This window comes from Phoxinus phoxinus (assembly GCF_949152265.1).
Source record: "Phoxinus phoxinus genome assembly, chromosome: 10".
In the NCBI taxonomy this organism is placed as follows: domain Eukaryota; kingdom Metazoa; phylum Chordata; class Actinopteri; order Cypriniformes; family Leuciscidae; genus Phoxinus; species Phoxinus phoxinus.
In genome coordinates, this window is record NC_136885.1 from 13,290,511 (window position 1) to 13,310,696 (window position 20,186).

Genomic DNA, 20,186 nt, shown 5'->3' on the forward strand with positions numbered 1-20,186 from the left:
TGAGGTAAAATCAGATGCTTTCGTATTACAAACGGCATATTTAATCATTGTTATTGTATTTAATATTACCAAATAGTATAAATGAATATAAATTAAAATTAAAATCCAACACGTGGATTTGGTGACTTAATAAGACTGTTACGGGAAATCTAAAATCGTAGCCTATTTGAAAACAAAAGGTCGGCGAATTTGCACCCAGATTCCCTAATTTATACAACAAAAACGATATCAATAATGTCTAAGAATAAAATCCTCAGGCTTGTTGGTGCAGTAATGGGGAAGGCGTGCCTCGCGGATGACGCCATCAAACATTTATCGTGCCACATTCCCCGAACAGCGCGAGTGCAAAACCGTTTTCGGTTTATTTTCTCTACAGTTCTCGTTTTGTTCTCTGCTGTTGCATTGGACCATACAGCTGCCTTTGGTTCTAGGCTTCCTCCAGCCGTCTCCAGAAAGTTTGTTACCGTGAGTTTATTTTGTCTTCTTTTCCTAAACTTTTCTTCAAGTTTGCCGATGTCTGTCGTCATGTCTTTGAGCTCTGTGTTTTTGTTGTTCAACTTATCCCTCTGTTCGTCGCCTATGATAAACAGCATAAAAGCAGCTCAAGAGTCTGACTAATAACAAACAGAGTTTCTTGTCATTAATAACCTATAACGTCGTGTGTATTTCTAACACAATTCGTGCGCTGACACAACGTGTGCTTTTAGCCAGTTAGCTTGATAGTAGGAAGTCTCCTCAAAACTAATTTAGTTTAATTAAGGTTCATTGACACTAAACAAACGGGGTTAGACTCGTTACACTCAGTTAAACTGGTCTTCCAGCTCGTGAAAACATATTTTGACTGGTTTCTGAAGAAAATTGTATTGTAATGCATTACCGTTAGACATTAATATAAACAGATGATCCCTCAGTGTTTTGATGACGCATGTTATCTTTACAGTACACAAACTGGTGTTTCCTTATTTCAATATGCTTGTTGTAGATGTTGAAACGTTATGGTTCTCATGATTGTGTGTTGGGTTTCTTTATCATTGAGGACTTCCAGATCTCAAATGGATGTCATCCTGAACACTGCCATCCTTCAGAACGAGTGAGGATTGACATTGTAGAGTCAATGTTTTTGTCTTGGTTTGAGATTGCCAATGATGCTGACTAAGCAGTTTTGATTATGAAAACCCGATCTATATATTACCATTTCAGTCGTATCGGACTCTTGGTGACTCTATGGCCATCTCTTGCCATACGGGAGAGACTGTCCATGAATTTTCTTAGCAATGATTTCTTTCCCGGGTAGGTTGCCAGATCTTCCCCAAACCCTCCCCATTACATTACAATACACCTATACTACATGTTTTTCGATAGTGGTGGAGGAAACCCATGCAGAGTAGACCCTAGGAGAACATGCAAACTCCACACAGAAAGGCCTCCTGGCTCAGCAGGGACTGAACCGGGGACCTTTTTGCTGTGAGGCACTTAATGTGATCATATTTAATGTCAAATATTTGTTAGATTCATTGTGATACTGAATAAATCCTCTTGAACATATATATATATATCTTGTTTTGGAATGGCTGCATCTTTTAATGCACACATGCTTTTCTAGCCATGTTTGAAGAGTCCATCCATCCATGCCCTTTACTTTTCCCAAAAAAGATGAAGTCCTTTGGTCTGTGTACTTTCATGACTGTGGTTGAGGAGCCCAGATCTGCCTCCTCCCTCATTCTCCCACTAATGCAGACCAGATGGAAATTAGAGCCACTGATGCAAGCCAAGTGATAACACTCACAACCGTGTGTTCCCATGCCAAATTCAACCCCCCCAACAAACACACGCACGTCTGTGCTATCTGTTGGCCAATTTCACTTAAGCATATCATTTACTGTGATAGAGGGAGTTGGCATACAGCGGCCAAAGGCGGCTGATCATTCTGCTGTCACTTTGCATGAAGAAGAGGCACTTCGCACATGCATAACATGTTGTGGAGGTGTCAACCTCGCAGGCATGCACCCCAGCAGCAGCACTATGGGTAGCCACCCGACACAAGCAGGTTGGCATGCGTGACAGTGCCGATTGTGGTCAGGGACATGTAAATATGTGGTCTCATGAATTGACAGGGCTTGATGCTTGGTTTTTTCCCCAAGGTGCACAAGCTCTCTTAAGTTTAGATTTAGGAGAGCATGAAAATGATTTGTCTTGTGTTATCCCTTTTTCTCCCGAATCACTTCACCAGGAATCCCGCGCTGCAGCTAATTTCATTGGTTAAGGTTGAAGTGATGTGTTGGTTTAGGGATCAGTGTTTGGTAGGCAATCAGTACTGTGATTGACATGACCAATAAAATCGTAAGAATCGGCTGCAGGACGGAGTTTCCACTGAACTGAAAAAGCGCTTCAGAGATAACACTGCCATGATATCGGTCAGGGTTTAAACAGAACATGAAGCCACAGATGAATCTTTGATCTAAACAAATATATAAACATTGATATTGTTTTTGAGAATCGATACAGTATCGCCAAACATATTTCGATATCCATGTGAGTATCTATTCTTTCTTACACCCCATTTAAAAATGTCAATGCTTTTCTATCCGCTCGTTAAGTTAATGTCACGCATCACCGTTGCCTGGGTCCAAACCATAGACTGTATAAAAAGATGGACGACACCCCTTCGCTCTCTTCCATTGGTGAGAACTGAAGCCGCCAGTGTCCCGATATGGCGCTGACATCTTGGGACTTGAGTCTGTGCAGTAGCGATCTCGGGACCAGACCTGCGCAGTAGTGAGCAGGAAGTAAAGCCGCGAAATCAACGCCCGCCCTCACTCTCGCAGAATGCACTCTCCCTACACTTTTCAAGTGGCCTATGTCTGCTCCGTTCTGCTCCAATTTTGATGTCTGTTAATTGCAGTACGACAAGAGGCTTGTTAAAATAAAGTAAATACTATCTCGTCAGTTCTCCGAAGATCCCGAAAAAAAGTCAGTTGGTGCTTCAGTGACTACTTCGCTCAGAGAACCTGTCAATCACAGCTGTCAATCATGACGTTACACCACCGTTTTTATAGCATCACGTAACTAACTAAAACCAAACTTATTTTAAAAACAGACACTTGAACTTACATCAACGTGATAAAAAGGACAGCAAATGACAGAAACTACCTTTGGAAAAAATATATTTGAAGTGTAATTTAATTGTTTAGTTGGTCTCCCGTCCCGTTGAATAACACGGGGAGGCGGGGTTTATGACCTATACTAGGACCAGGCGATGGAGAGACGTTTTGACTTCACTTTTCAGGGCTTGTACGGCACCCCTCAAGTGCAGAAAAGTGAAGCCAAAGTGCCTCGATCGCTCCCTGGTTGCTGGTCCCAGTATTGGTCATAAAGCCCACCTCCCCATGAAGTCAAATGGATGCGATGGAAACTAAACAATCAAATTACACTTCAAATATGTATGTTTTCAAATATGTTTTCTGTCTTTTTAGGTAGTTTTTATCATGCTGATTTAAGTTTTTAATTTTTTTAATTTTTTATGAGTTTAGTCTTAGTTATTTGATACTATAAAAACGGGAATGTGACGTCATGATTGACAGCTTCTCTTAACGATAGTCACTGAGGCACCAACACGATTTTTAGCTGAGGTGACGTGGCGGCTAACAGACAGCAGACAAACGGCTAGTAGTGACAGCGGCAATCCACCTGTCACTCAAGTCGCCACGCCCTTAATTATGCAGAACTTTAAGGCTTAATAAAACCTTAAAGTCCCTGTAAAGGCAATTCTAAAAAAAAAATCCTAAACACATTCTAAATGTTAGAAATGTATTGCTAAAACATAACATATTATCACGTACAAAACAGATCTGTGTCCTTATTTAAATTTCCGAAAAATGATCACATCAAGAAGAGGTGGATTAATTTTGAGAAGAGCCACCTTGATGGAGAGCTGAAGATCACCGCCAAAACCCGCTTCTGTAGTGATCATTTTACATGGGATAGATTTTTAAACTTTCGTCGGAGACAATTCACTGATAATCCGCTGTTACTGGTTAATGGGGCAGAACCGTATCTCTCGCCTTAGCCTTCATCCTCCGGTCACGCCGACAACTGTGCCATCATCGGCAGTGCGTGCCCACCAATGAGTGTAAGTTGCCTACTTGCCTTGTGTACTTATTATGTTATAATTATAGTAGGTAGCCGTCCACAGTAACTCCACAGATGAGTGTGGCGACTGCAGCTGAGCTTTCCCGCGAGTGGGCGTGGTTTCAGCGCAGCCAGCGGACACGCCCCCAGCGTTTGGCTTTTTTTTTATCATTCAAATGTGTCTGGGTGGCTAATAACACGTTTTTCGGTGGTGTGACAAACTCAGAACACATACTTAATTTTGACTTTACAGGGACTTTAAGTTTGACTTTAAAAGTGTGCAGCAACCCTGTAAGACAATAGGCTGCACAATTCCTGGTTTTCCATTCCCAAATTTAAATCATCATAAAATGACAATTAAGACCGTTTTAAAACATTTTAACTTCAAGACCTTAAATTTCATAAAGCAAAAAAATGTTTAAGGGCCTGTGGGGACTTTTATATGCTGCTGCTAAACACATTTTACAGTTCACAGACATCTATTTTAGTCTCAAAGTCGAGTGAAGCGATTGCACTGTCGAGCGCTGCCTATTTTAATATCAAATCAGCCCTAATATATTGTATTTCATAGCTTGTGCGTTTGACGTGTTTATTAAACCAGGTCCAGTAAACATCAGAGGGCTGATGAAGAATTGATGGCAGATGTACCGCCAGAGCTGTAGGTTCTGTTGTTTTATTTTTTTGTAGCTGTTGAACAACATAAGAACAATGAGGGGATGAGTCAAGGTTTCTGTTGCTTAGAAACAAGAGCACCCACCCAGAAGACAAATTTTTTTTTTTATCAGCATCAACCCATTCTTCCAATAAATAGTTTTTTTGCCCTCATTTTCGTAATTCAACCCCTGGTTGAGATATCTTGTTTAATACAAATGACTTCTCTAATGGGAATTGTTCTGTTGTCTTTCAGGTGAAGAGTCCCCTGGTCGGCAGCTAAAGAAAGCAGCCTGGTCAGTTGGTCAAGCCTGTGGATTTCTTCTGGCATTTGGTGAGGATCTGTGTTTCTTTAAGAATAACTTTCACGATTAATCTAGCTGTAAATCTGCTACCGAACATTTGGTGGGTTTTGTTTTAACCAGAAAAGGAAGGAAGTGACCTTGAGGTTTATGTTGTTGAATTACTTAATCGGTTGCGTTTGTTTTTAGGTAGTAATGAATGACTAATGACTCTTTCAAGAACATAACTTAAAACTTTCTTTGAGCTGCTGTTGCCTAGTTACAGAACGGAAATAAAAGCCCACCTGTGTCACTCAAATCAGTTCATTTCTAGCATGGTGACTTTCCATTGAGAGCTCTGAGATGACAGTTGTACGTCATGTGTAGCAGTATTCATTTAATATAATGAGAGTTTTTCTTCTCAACACCAAGAACTCGGTACCATCCAAACAAATTTAGGCTGACAGACATTCGTTGTCATGGTGAGGGATATAACTGGACATTCCTGACTGAGTCTTATTGCGTGTTCTCAAAACTGGTGAGGATCAGCTGACTTTCACAGGAATTTTCTCTTCTGAAAACCACTGTAGTGTCGCTGCCCAAATCATGGTGCTATGCCTGAATGATTACGCCTACTGGCTCTCATATCCGTGATCATGAATTGCCTGCAGAGCTTGAAGTCTCACGTCTGCTGTATTTTCACTGGCTGCAAGGCTGTACTCTGGTTTACATTCTTCTTTTCCCCAAAACCCTTCATTAGAGTCTCAGAATATGTTGTTTTGATTACCTTTTTTCATACTATTAACATAAAAGCCATCCTGTTGGTTAGAGCTACATGATTCTGGATGAATTGACCCCCTGATTGACAGGCGATCTGACCAATCATAATCTGCCATTTGTGTCCGACAAAGCAGTCAGGAGAGTTGGTAGATTACCGTTGGAGGATTTGAACTTCAAAAACGGAGTGTACTGACGCCTTTCCGCGGTTAAAACAACGTTCATTAATGTTTATTTGATGCTATAAATTAACTAGGAGGAAGAGATGATCGGTTCACGAGCAGCTTTAACTGAGGCTCTACAGCGATCTGTCAGACACATTAAAGAGCCCCAAAACGGTATTTATTTAAAAAAGTGACCACATTTGAAAGTTGAGACTGTTTCATATCAAAAGTAACCTGGTCGGTCCTGTCTGTCAGCGTGTTGTCCGGGTCCTCTCTGCTCTGCCATGTATTTTTCACTTTGTTAGAGAGCCGTGGCTTGTCGGACATAGCAACAGTAACTAAAGGGGGCGGGTCTTTGCGAACGGTCAATTGAGAATCACAATTATTTTTATTTTTTTTCAAATGGAGATCACAATGCTCCCACGAACAGACAACTAAATAAAATAACGCAATTTCCTAGAGGTTCTGACAAAATATGAATTGCTGCAGTCTATTTAAAAGGGTTTGATTAATTAGAAGGAATAAAAAAAAAAATGGGTTTGAATGAATGTTTCTATGACTTACTCATAAAGACTTCACATGTTTCATTACTTTATTAATCTTTTTGAATGAACCTCTTGAATGAATGATTCAATGACAAATAGGCTACAATTTTTTAACAGTCACTTGTTGCCAAGTACACCTGCTCGTGTAACAATGTATTCAATACAATCATTGTTTGAAGCACCAAGTTGCTTTCAAAAAGCTCTATTTTGATTGATACCGTTGACATCAGTGTTTATCCGAACTATAAACTTTTATCCCAGTACTTCTGTGATAACTTGAATTATTGTAAGACAGAAATAACAAGTGTGGTTGAAAAGACTGTTTGTGAAGCGGTTTCATTCCTGTACACATAGGTGGAGGGTGAACCAACTCCAGGGTGAGTCTAAGGAGATGCATTTCCTCTTTAAAAACACATTTAAATAGAAAGTCATGAAATAGTTTCAAGTTACATGTCGCCTAGCAACAACCTACACATCCCTGGATAAATGCTCCCGATAAACGATTTGTTAATGAAGCGACTATGCTCACAAACCACTATAATTTAAACAGAAAAGCAAGCATATTTTATGCGTGATTTGGCAGGGCAGCCAATTTGAATAATAAATAACCATTGCCTTAACTAATGCAACAAAACACGTTTTATGCAAATTCTGAATGGATTATATATCGCATAGAAAGAATGCTAAAAGCGCTCTTTAAATAAAAAACAATCTGTCACTCATCTCAGTTCATCACGATCTCACAAAGTTCCGCAATAATCAATGAAGCTCAATGAGTCTCTTATTTATTAGCCTGTGCGTAAAACTGTGTGAACTTCTTCTTGTCCCTAAAAGTGTAAGGAGGCTCTCAAAAACAGTTTGGCAGGGTAATAAGATAACATAATGGCAAGTGTAAAATTATACCATATCTGTGAAACCAGAACTTAACATTGTACTATATATTTTTGACTTCTATACTTAATCAGTTATCTTTGAAAAAAGAAAGCTCAAAAATTGCATTACACTACTGTGTATTCAGTGGGTAAAGTAACTTCATGGGTAAATTCATTCTCAAATGAGGAGTTATGGAAATGCATGCTGCATTGGAGAAACATGGTGGAAGGCAAATTGAGCAAAGTCTGAAAATCCATGCGTGTATAACTCCCATCATTATGAGATGCTGTATATTGTAACAATTACGTTTTATGTATGTTTTTGCAATGTTAAATATCATCCACAAATGCAGTGGAAAATAATATATCTAATATAAATAGTGTTTTGAAATTCAAATATCATTGGTGACTTTGTTGATAAATGTCTTTTTTGTGTTGGCTGACATGTTGCTTGTGGTAAAACCGCAGTGAAAATAGTTTAAGTTCAATTTTGTAATCTAAGATGAGAAACAGCTTGCAGCGTTCTATAAATAATCTTAAACCCGATCTTTTTTCACACTATCTCAGAGCAGAGGCATTCAAAACCTGGCTTAACTCCATAGCTGATCTCATTTAACCCAGTGGTCGTGTTATCGCATTGCTGATTAAGCCCACACAACACTATCTACCTAGTGGGTTGGTTCAAAAGGTGGTTTCAATGAGGCAGTGAAACATTGTTTTTCTGTCCATGTTTAAAAGACTTGGCTCAGTTGGAAAAGCCTTGGGCTATTTCAAACTGAAAAAGCAACACCTTTTATTGCTGCGGGTACTTTATTGTCATGAGTTCTTCATTGTCTGCTGTTGGCTGAATCCCAGAATTGCATTGATGCCCAGACTCATGCTAGATGCAATCTCTTTACTTTATATGGTTGGAAGAACTTATGACAAAAATGAGCATTAATATTGAGACTTTTTATTTAAATATAGGCTAAATGCAACCATGCAAAGTACCATCATAAAGCATGAATCAAACAGAAATAAAGAGTCTATTTTTGTTCACCTCAAATTTGTAGAAACATTGACGAACACCTGTTCTTTTGGGTCAGGTTTAATAGGCATGACAAAAACCTGTGGTAATCTGATGTTTTGTTTGTGGAAAAATTTGCAGATTAATTTTTGCATGTTGTTTTACTTCGTCTATGTCTGTGACCACAAATGTATACTGGGCTTAAATGAGACTCTGGATTGATGTGTCATGAACTCAGGCCTCGGTGATGGTAACCTGCATTTGTGTGACTGATTCTTACTCGACGTTGAGCTGTCAAACCAAAAGTTATCATTTTGCTAACACCTGCTGGCTTAAAAACCTCATACCTTTAATACTTCTAAATCATTGGTGGCTAGAAAGTGTGTGTGTGTGTGTGTGTGTGTGAGACCAGAATGGTGAAGTTAGGAAAATGTGTGTTAAGTGTGAGTCTTAAGTGTGAGAAAACCGTTCTGCTTTGTGGACATAAATATTACTAATCGCTGGAATCTGGCTGTGTCGTGCCTGGTTAGGATATGGTTATTAGTCCTTGATAGGCACACAGTTTCCATTGGTCCAGTCATCTCCGTTATTACATAATAATGGGGGTATTTGTTTGAGAAAATCTGTGGTCATCGATGCAGACGTTCTGTCTTGACCGAAGGATGTTGACATGAATTAAGCTCGCAGCCACATCCCCATTCTCACATTCAAATGTCATCTTGCACCAACTGTGTGGAATCAATAAACTCAAATGCAACATGACAACTAGGTGTTATTGGTGATGGAAAAAATTTATTGCCGTTCTGTGAGGAGCTGGTAAAGGATTTAAGGGTAGAAGGGGTCTTTCTTAATGTTCTGATTCACTATAAGAAAGCACTCTTCTGCTCATCTAGAACAGAAAACAATGAATCAAGAGTGAAACTGCAGAATAGCTCTGTGGGAGGCGTACAGACAGCCATCCGTCGATAATGTTTTATCAAAGGCTAAGCTGATGCCGTCATTGCTTGAATAATGATGTCTGTAAATGTCATTATTCTCCAGGTGGTCTGCTGAAAGGAAGTCAATACCAGATCACTCAGCCTAAGCACAAACTGTCAGCAGACACATGCCACCAGAGCACTGCCTACACACTGAAACCATTCACTGCAGCACATGGCGTTGACTATTGGCAAAACCTGGGTTTGATGTCTTTGGATATTGTGCGGATAGAATGTGTGGAGGAACGTTTTCAGCACTGACACCTTTTCATTCAACATTGAGAACGTTTGACCTCTGTGATTAAATACAAGGCCATAAAGTTTTACGTATCTTAAATGGTATAAGAAAATTCTAAATGATCATTTCAAGAGGTCTTAAATTTGCCGAAAGAAAGATAGGAATTGAGATATGGTTTAATGTGAGTCAGTGTTTCCCATACATTGATTTATATGTGACGGCCCACCACAATATCAACATTGACCGCCACAAATAGATGTCAGTGCTTCCCATTCATTAGCTAGACTGTGCTGGCGGCCCGAAAATATATTTAAAGGGCACCTATTATGACATTTAAAATGTTCCTAATGTTGTTTAGGGAGTCCCCAACAACAGTTTTACATGCATGCAATGACAAAAAACACTTTTGTTTTCGTATAATATGCATTTATTTTTACCTGATTTGCTCACCGACTCCCAAATGAATCGTTCAACGACTCATTTTTCAAACCCCTCCTCTGCGCGACGCTAATCTGCGTTGATTGGTCAGATGACCCAGCAGTGTTTACATAGATAATACTTATTGTTTAACACGGAGTACAATGATGCTTTTATCAATTAAATTGTGTTATAATAATTAATATAGTCCACTGCTTTGTAGTTTGTAGTAAAAAAACTAAAAATAAGATAAAGAATGTAATGTTATGTTAGCGAGCATAGCCCAGAGTTCATATTGTAAAAGCACAATCAGTCTTTGTTTGCGTTAGCCCGATGCATAAACATAACGTTTTTACAAAAATAAAAAAAATAAAATGTAGTTACGTTACTACGAGGTATTACTCTATTATTTAAGACAACTCCGAAAACAACGACAAACACTTCACATATCTCAATACAATTGTCATTGAAGACCTAGAAGCTAAACGGTGCTTACACAACAAACAAAATAATTATTAGGCATGCTACATAAAACATAAAAGCAACAATTATTAATAACACTTACAGGATGTGATACGGAGGAGGAAGCTGATGCAAATACACTTGGAACTGAACCTTCCTTCAATATCAGCCGACTCGCGAATCCAAGTTTGAGTGCATTAAGTTGGTAAAGCAATCGTCTTCAAAATGGCGCGAGCAAAGCACAAGGCTCGGACTATACTTCTGTGGTATAGTTGTATATATGAATTGTAGCCACTAGTCTTCAAATGCTCCTCCTTGGGCAGATGAAAAAAGTTTTCTTTTGAGTCGCACTTCAGAACACCGCGTCTCGTCGCCATGATATTTTCCCTGGCCTTGGAGCGCAATAAGTGGGCGTATCATATTCAAATAACTTGACAAGTTGACGTCATCTAGTCAGAGAAAAAGCTTCGGTCTTCTAACGATTCATAAAAATGACTCAGAGTTGACTCTTACCTTTGAAAGACAATAACTTTATATACGGTGCACTTTCATATTTCAAACTTTGCAGGATGTTTTTGTTCACTTAGATCTATGTTACACACTACATGAAAGGTAAATTTCTAAATTCCATAATAGGTGCCCTTTAAACTTCTCATAATAACATGCAACGGCTCTATAGTGCGACCATTTCAGTCGCAATTGACTAAAAATATCTGTGCGACCATGAAAAGATATTTAGGCGCACTTGTGCGACTGACCCAATCGAAGCTAAAAACTACATCTCCCAAGTGTCCTTACACGTACGTTACGTATCAACAGTGACGTTTCACACTGCGATTGGTTGCTTTCAATGCCGGTTAACGAAGCAGCGCGAAAAAGTTTGCCAGCATTGAAATTGTCTTGTGTTGGGATGAAGAGTATCACATTTTACTTTAAAAGTTCTGTCTCAAATGAGGCAGAACAGAGTAGCTTCGAACGAAAAAGAACAAGACCGTGAACAAGATGTTGTTGTTGTTGTTGTTGTTGCTCCTTGTAAGAAGCAGAAAATATCAGTGACAGCCAGGTAAAGTTAAACGGTACAGGTTCCAAAAAGAATGGCTAGACGCTTTTCCGTGACTACAATACGAGCAAGATAAAAGATGTTATGATATTGCAAAGAAGCTCTCCGACAACTAAAAATAGAATTTAACACTGCATACATGATAGCGAAAGAAGAGATCCCATTCACGAAATTTGGGCCATTCATTTTGTTAATTAATAAAATGTCAATTTGGAACTTTTATAAGGACAGTTCACCCAAAAAAATGTATTCTGTTGTTTAATATATTATTAATTTTAGGGATGCACCGATCCACATTTTTTCACTTCCCATCCGATCCCGATACCTGAATTTGGATATCGGCCGATACTATTCCGATACCAGAGCTGTGTTTGCTTTAATTTTATTATTATCATTCTTGTTGATTTTATATGATGCTGAAATAAACTCCTCTCAACAGGCAAGTATGATATGTATAAGGTCAGAAAAACAGGAAATCCTGTTAACAGGAAAAATCCCATTCTGAAAACAATTATGCAACTAAGGATTTCAAATTGATTGTCATGTCAATATTTATTACATTTCATAACTACATTTCATAACTTCATAATAAGTCTTGAAAATATAGGCCTACGAAAAGTGCAAGTGTAAACATCTAACACACACACTATCAATAAAACAGTGTACATCTGAACAGCACAAATCAAGAACACTGGCTCTTGTAGAATCAACAAATCATGTTTTTAAAATAAATAAATAAGAAAAGTGCAATAACTGTAAACATATTTTACACACACACACACACAATAAAAAATGATATTACATGCGCTTCATGAGGCGCGCGCGGTCTCTTGCTCTCTCTCCCTCTCTGCCGCGCTCGCTCTAGATTCCGGAGATTTTAACTAATTCGCGGGCATCAGTGAGTGATGCGAGGGAGCTTCCGCCTCTATGCATTACAGCTTTGCAAACATTGCACTCTGCGGTGTGTGTTCCAGTGTGAAGTGTTTCCACACAGCGGACATGTTGGCTAGGCTAGCCACGAATCACGATGCTGCTCAATGCTATCCTGCTCTAGCTGGCTGCAAACTGCGGAATGGCTTTCCTGATCGGGGACGTGTCTCATAACTCCGTGTCTCATTGAGCCGCGCCTCCGTTCAGGAAATCCATTCCACAGTTTGCAGCCAGCTAGCAGACTCGCCGGCGGGAATCACTTTTGGAGTTATTTCAGCAGACAACTTTAAAGCGCAGACATGGCTCATGGATATCGGATATCTCCGCAGGTTGGATCGGGAAAATCCGATACGTGAATTACGCTGGTATCGGCCCCGATACTGGATCGGATCGGCCTCATCCCTAATTAATTTATTATCATTCTTTAATCTGCAGAACACACTTGAAGGTATTTTTAATATTATGGGTGTTAGGGGTGGTAATCTCTAGGCACCTCACGTTTCGATTACGATTCAGAGGGCTGCGATGCTAAAACCATTATCGATGCATATATTTTTTTGTGTGACTACTTGGTGCTTTTAAAGCAAAATACCATTTGGGAACGTAGCGGGCACCAGTTACGCATATTTTCACATCTGCATAGTTGATGATTACCGCATTTCGCTAGATTTGTAATGAGACGCGTTTTTAAACACGTTTCCGCCAAATACATTTTTTCTTTTTAAATATTTATTTTTCAGTGCATTTGTTTTATAAATTGCTATTACTGTCATATGATTAATATTAAATATATTATTATGTAGTGTATTGTAGACTGAGACACTAACAACTAAAAAGAGGTTTCAGTCCCCTTTAAAGTTAAGGGACAAGTCAATGCACAGACTTTTCTTTGTTCAATATGCTCACTGGATGTGGGTTGGAGCTCTTTATTTTGAACTCTCGAAGTGCACCAGACCAAACCCGTCACATTTCTAAAAAAGAGAATGTGAGTGCTTGCTTTGCTAAAACATAATTAACATAATTTACCACTTTATTTACAAAATATTAATCTCATACGCGCATGTTCACAAGAGCACCCTGACGCATGCATGTGTATATGGTGCGCAAGGGCAGACGTTGCGTGAATGCGCGTTGGAGATTAATAGTTTGTAAATAAAGTGGTAAATTATTATTATTATTTTTTTTTTTATGCAAACAAAGCACTTGCATTGCTTCATAAAATTAAGGTCAAACCACCGGAGTCACATGGATTACTTTAATGATGTCTTTACCATTCTGGGGCTTGAAAGTGGTAGTTGCGTAGCTATCAATGGAAAGACATGAGGGTAAGTCATTAATGACAGAAATATCCTTTTTGGGTGGACTAATCCTTAAAAAAGTTCTTAATCCTTAAATTTGAGTTTTAAAAAACCTGAGGATACCCTGTAAAATAAATGTAATGATGGCATTAGTCAAACACTTTAGCGTCAACAGTGTTTGCCTGTTTATGAAAAGGCTATAACTACTACATCACTGGAAAGGGGTTATAGTATGAGGAATCTTTTGAGAAAAGAGCTTATTGTACCACCATGAAGACGTGCTGCTTTTCTTCCGTGCGAGTAGACACACAAGATAATGCTGCTTTGTCATTGTCACGTATCGAATCTTCCACCACAAACAGAAGTGAAACATGCATCTGCAAAACAGACTTAAAGTTTAAACTTCTCCTATTAGTATTGGTTGTTAATGAATGGCTTATGGACTAATTTGAAGGTTTAGTTCACCTAAAAATGTTTAATTCTGTAATTGAATTACTAACCCCTCATGTCGTTCCAAATCCATGAGATTTTCGTTCACCTTCAAAAAACACATTTTTGGGTGAACTAACCTGTCTGAATCACTTCTGATCGACCAATGATGGATTGGAAGTAGATAAGTGCCAGTTTGTGTATGAAAATGTGAGGACCCTATTGGAATAGGGAAGTGTGCCGTGCACATCCTGAAAAGTGAAACCAGGACATTTTGATCACCCCCTGGTGGCTGGCTGCAGTATAAGTCAGTTTTACAGTCGGTGTTCAAGTAGTTTTTGCATTAATCACAACAACATAATTGCGATTTGATGGTGCAGTCCTAGTAAAGACATCTGAGGGACAAACAATAGAGTTTGTGTAGATTGGTGCTTTGCGTTAGAACACTTTCCAGTTTCCTTTTTTTCTTCTTTTTTCATTATGCAGCATTTACTTGCGTGATGTAGGTTGGTTTGTGAAACGGGCTATTTTGAAACCGTAAGAAATGTTAATGGCTTTGGCAACGTTCCCTGAAAATGTTTGAAATGTTTTTAATTTTTGGACCGTTTAACTGGAAAAGTTTTGAGTTACCTAATATGTACATGAAAAGTTTAGGAGTAAGTTCAAATTGATTTCAGCTGTGGTGTTTAAAGTTGGCCTTTTCACTGTTATTCTGGGATGGGTGAAACCAGCAGTGTGGTGATCGCTAGCGAGAGACACTGTTGAGAGCGGTAACAGTGGTGCTGACAGACTTCACACACCACATAAGACAGATCTGACCTTACCCTCCTAAACTGCCGAAACGGTCCTGATGCATAACAGAAGCAAGTTTTTGGCAAAGGTCTTTTGTTCTTTTTAATACTTGTTATTTGCTACACTGATTTGACTTTGAAATTCTGGAGTAATTTTAGATTATTTTATTAGTAGACCACTGTTTCCTGAATGCATAAAACAAAACGTCATCTTGCTGTGTGAAATAAACCTGTTAAACCAGTTTGGTATACTATCAAATATCTATAAAATAGGGCTTGTTTTAAGAATTGTTTAGGAAAGTTCCATTTAAAACTGCAGAGCTGTTCAATAAAACCTGACAAAGAAACACTGACCTGCAACCGAGACCAGCAATGACGGTGTAAAACCGCCAACCTTGTCCATTATGTTAAACCACCACAGCTTCTCTTTCCTCCCACATACTGGATGCTTTTCCTCCATTAATGCCAAATACATTGGCTCACATATTCGCACCCCCATTACACTCATGCTTCATCATTAATTCATCACGAGTTTAGTCCATTCAATCTTTTTTTTTTTTTCTCCCAAGGTTGAAAAATCACTCTCTAGCAACTCTCCGAAAAACTAAACGCACTGATTAAAATCTTCTAACAAATCTTCCTTATTTTGTGGTGTGGTGTCAACTTAAAATATGACATGAGGGAAAACGTGTGCTCCTGTTCTGGCAATGTCGAGGGAAAAAAAAAAATATATATATCAATATATGTATCTTTTTTTTGTATTGCACCAGCGGTCAAAGTCTGCTCAGACATTCACATATCCATGTAATCTACTGCTGAGGAGGCTGGTTGGCAGAGACTTTCATTTGTTTTTTACTGCCTGGAAGGTTAATCTTATATATAATGATATCTGGACTTGATAGGAATCTTTATATGAGACGCCTACTCTCTCAGAACTGCACTACTGCACTTACAGAGACGCATACCATTGAGGATATTCTCTCAATGGTATGCCACGTGTGGGCATAGTAGTGTTGTCAAAATTATCAATATTTCAATACGTATAGGTACTGATATATCCGAAGCGTTTCAAATAATCATTTCCTGCAGTGTCGATGCATTGATACTGGCTATAAATAATTGAGATCGAAAACAAATGTTGGATAACCGTAAATAGTGGATAAACTCTTAAAGTGACTGCAGTCTAATACACCCGCTGCTGTCTGTCATGTAATCAGAGAACAAAACACAAAGAAAAAATCACACTTTGCTCTTTGACTGAACAACTTTTGTAACTTACCTTGTACTCATAAGCATTAATCTCTATTTCATTTTTACAATGAAGACGATCCAGTACATTTGATTACTTTATTTAATTTCTGTAGCATTTCTTACCTGAATACTACTTTCAGAGCCACCTAAAAAAAATTATTTAATTTGCCTCTTTATTATATTTTATTTATCTTTTGCAATTAGTTAATTTGTACTTATTTTATTACTGACTGTTTACTTGTTTTTTAAATGTAAATTTAGTTTAAAGTTTCAAAAAGCATCCCTGTACTGTAAAGCTATTGCAACAAAATGACTCAAATTATCAAAACATTTATTTTATATAGTCTTTTTTGCCCAAAGTTATTGTATCGAAGTTAGAAATTCCAGTATCGTGACAAAACTAGAGCATAGGTACCCAAGATGTTCAAATCCAGAAATCATTAGCAGTGTTTAGCATGCCTGTCCATGTGCGTTAATCTAAATTGAATCGTAAAAGGCATCACCCACGCGGCTCTGTTGACAGAATAGAACCACTGCAGAGCGATGAATCACTCATTCTTTCATTGTTTCGTGACCATCTGCACTCTGGGTAAGGTGTGGTGGTGGGGGGTTGGTTAGGCGCCACATGATGAACGGCAACACTGTTACAAATACATCCATTGCATCTCTGCTTCCCTGCCTGCCTGCCTGCCTATATGAAATAGGAGGTTCTGCTGTGTGAGTGGGCAAAGTCGTGACAGTCGTCTCTGCCGTGAGGAAGAGAACTGAAACACTCGTAGGAGTGCAGCTGCCCACGCACTTTCATATAAACCTATGTGCGTCCACGACTGTACAACCTGCACACCTCAGCAGTCTAACACATCTCCATAGCAGGTGTCCAAAAAGATCGGCACACGGTGGTTCATTCTAAAACGCTGTATGCCCATTGTGGGAATGATTGCGTTTCTGTGCATGATGCCAAATATCAATGGCAAAATTATGCATTTAACTGAAATGGATGCAGCTCAAATAGTTTGCATATAATTAATTTAGACTACTGTTTTCTGTGCTTAATACAGTACACAATATATTGCTTAAAATCAAGCAGCTTTAAAGTGCTATATAAATAAATGTGACGGGACTTTAGAGTGCCGAGTTGCAGCAGAGCTCGTGCAAACAAACATTAATGTTGCTATGATCAGATGCTTTTCTCATACTTTATTGTAATGCTTGCTGTTTTCTACATTTTTCTGTTTATTTTGTTATTGAGAGGAAAGCACGCAGCAGCACATGTTGTATATCTAAACGCCGCTCTCAGCAGTGTGTGTGGCGTCAGATGTTCTCTAACAGTATAACACTGCCCATTTATTTTGAAATCGCTTTACACCTAAACGAAGAACAAAAAATAACTTTGCCGTGAGTATATCAGGGCCATAAATCTGTAAGATTTTACCTTCATGCTGTGGAAATGCAAACCGGAAGACAGAACACCACATGCACAGCGCTGAATATGGGTGGGGCTACATAAGGTCTTCATGCAGGGCCTAAAACTAACTTTGCCACACATGCCAAGATGGCCAGTTACTTGAGAAAATTTACCAAATTTACAAAGATGCTGTGACGCCAAACACTCTCATGGAAGAACGGTATCGTGTGACAATGAGCGCTTATCAGGATCAACTAAACGGTGTATTTTGTAAAGTTTGAGGTATAGACTCTTTAAAATATGTCCAAGAGTTTTACACACCGTTCTGTTAGGGACATCGTTACATTTTCACTCTAAACATGTCACGGAACAACTAACTGTGATTGGTTGCTTTAAATGTCAGTTAAATGGCCTCTGGGCAGTCCTTGGGAAATTAAAGCTGCTATGGAGTCCAGACCTCTTTCTGTTATCTGTTTGGTAACTTAACTAGGGGTGGAACGGTTCGGTGCACGAATTTACACGGAGAATACACGGTATAAAAATAAATAAAACTTGAGTGCAAATTAATTAATGTAATGCGGAACTACTGTTAAAAACGCGGGTTCTGTAGCCCTGCCTTAAGCTAGGTTTGCGCTGTCTATGGGTTTGCGAGCCTCCGCTGCGCGCGCGCCTCCCTAATGGACGAGGCATTTATACTTCGTGCTCGCCTGTGTACTATTCTTTGAAACGACAGGGTGCGACTCGGTGTAATTGTCCTCTAAACAATCAGGAATCAGCTGTGAGAAGTAGTAAGGTACACTCGTGAATGTTCATTTTAGTACACATTAGTAGGCTACACCAAAAGAATCGTGCAAACTAAACCAGATTATTCCTTGTGACATTAGAAAAAAAATGGATATGAGAACGTAACTAAATTAACGTTATCTTACATAATTTCTAAACATTTTTATTTATTTTTGTGAACCTTTTTATAAAACAATATGCCATTTATTTTCATTTAAATGGCTTATGTCTGCTATTGTAGGCTCATTTAGTTAATGTAAGCAACTAATTTAGACGCTAGAACTGGGTGCCGGCGGTGAGATGTACTCGGCTAGATTCGGCTTGAAGTCGTGCATCTTCGGATGCCGAGCTGCTCGCGCTGTAACAAAAAAAGCCGTGCACTGCACACCGCCACGCGAAATGGGGCCTTGCGCACCCAACGCGCATGACCGCCCACACCGCAATGACGACATTTTTGCCACGGGCACCTTCGCGCTCGTGAGTCCGCACATAAGAGATGCTGTATTTTCAGTTTTAGCTGATTGTCTTATTTTGTTTACATCTTACTTTACACACTTCAGGGCAGGCTGTCGCAGCTGCTCAGGGGAGAGACTGTATCTAGTGGTACAGCTTGAGACATGCACAATAAAAATAATTGCCCTCAGCATTTTTGTTTTGCTTTTCCCTCCATTGTACCGAACTCGTACCGAACCGTGATGTCTGAACCGAACCGTGACTTCAGTGTACCGTTCCACCCCTAACATTAACCCATCAATTGTTTAGCATTCATGTAAACACTACATTCAGATTCACCAACCGGAATGAATTCAGTTAGATTGAAACAAAAGGTGTGCATGTAAACAATGAATGGCGACTGCAGAAAGCAAAAGCCGAATCCCGGACATTTTGGGCGATCTCGAGGGCCGGACATGTCCGGGAAAAAGAGGATGGTAACCTCTACTACTCGGCTTTCTCCACAGGATAAGAACCTGTTAGCTTAGCTTCCTAAAAAAGATGGCTGACACTATTTGTACATTCTGTGAGTGAGATCCCACCCTCATAAAATACATAAATCTCTCGTCTCAGGGGGACATGAGGGAGGGAAGCACGGTAATTTGAAAATACTACAGGTTTTCTACTGATACAAAGCTTAATGCTAAATCCTGAAGTATCCCTTTAAATAGCATGCGCATATTAAACCCAATCACTCCAGGATATTCAGATCTGCATCGGTGCTGCCGCTGAGCCATGAGGCAGCTGTCATGTATAAAACAGCTTCACAAACAGTCTTTCAACCACACAGTATCGTAATTTCTGTTACTATTCTTATCACAGAAGTACTGGGATAAGTTTATAGTTCTGTCTATGGTAGCGGTCAAAATAGATAAAATCACCAATTGAAAGTAAGATGGCGCTTCAGTTAATGGTTATATTGATTATATCTTTTATGGCAACAGGTGGTGACACATGACTGTTAAAAAAATGTATTTATCATTGAATCATTCATTCAAGAGATAAAAAAAAAACTTAGTCAAAAACACTGATTCATTCAGTAATGAAAGTATTTATGAGCCAATGAATCATTCATTCAAACCAAGTTATTAAAATAATTCAGATTAATTAAACATTTATAGACTGTAGCAATTTACACGTGGTCAGAACCTCTAATAAATTACGTTATGGGAGAATCGTGATCTCTGTAAAAAAAAAAGGAAAAAAGACAAGAGTGATTCTCAATTTCC

At 38.9% G+C, this 20,186-nt stretch overlaps 1 protein-coding gene across 1 annotated transcript in view; it reads left to right on the plus strand.

Annotated features, from left to right (window-relative positions):
• Window positions 1–267: 267 nt before the first annotated feature.
• ncalda (neurocalcin delta a) overlaps window positions 268–20,186 on the plus strand; it is a 55,250-nt gene continuing 35,331 nt past the window's right edge. Inside the window, exons 1-2 of the mRNA XM_079626463.1 lie at window positions 268–465; window positions 5,036–5,113. The gene's annotated coding sequence lies outside the window, so the exon portion shown is untranslated. The remainder of the gene's footprint in view (window positions 466–5,035; window positions 5,114–20,186) is intronic.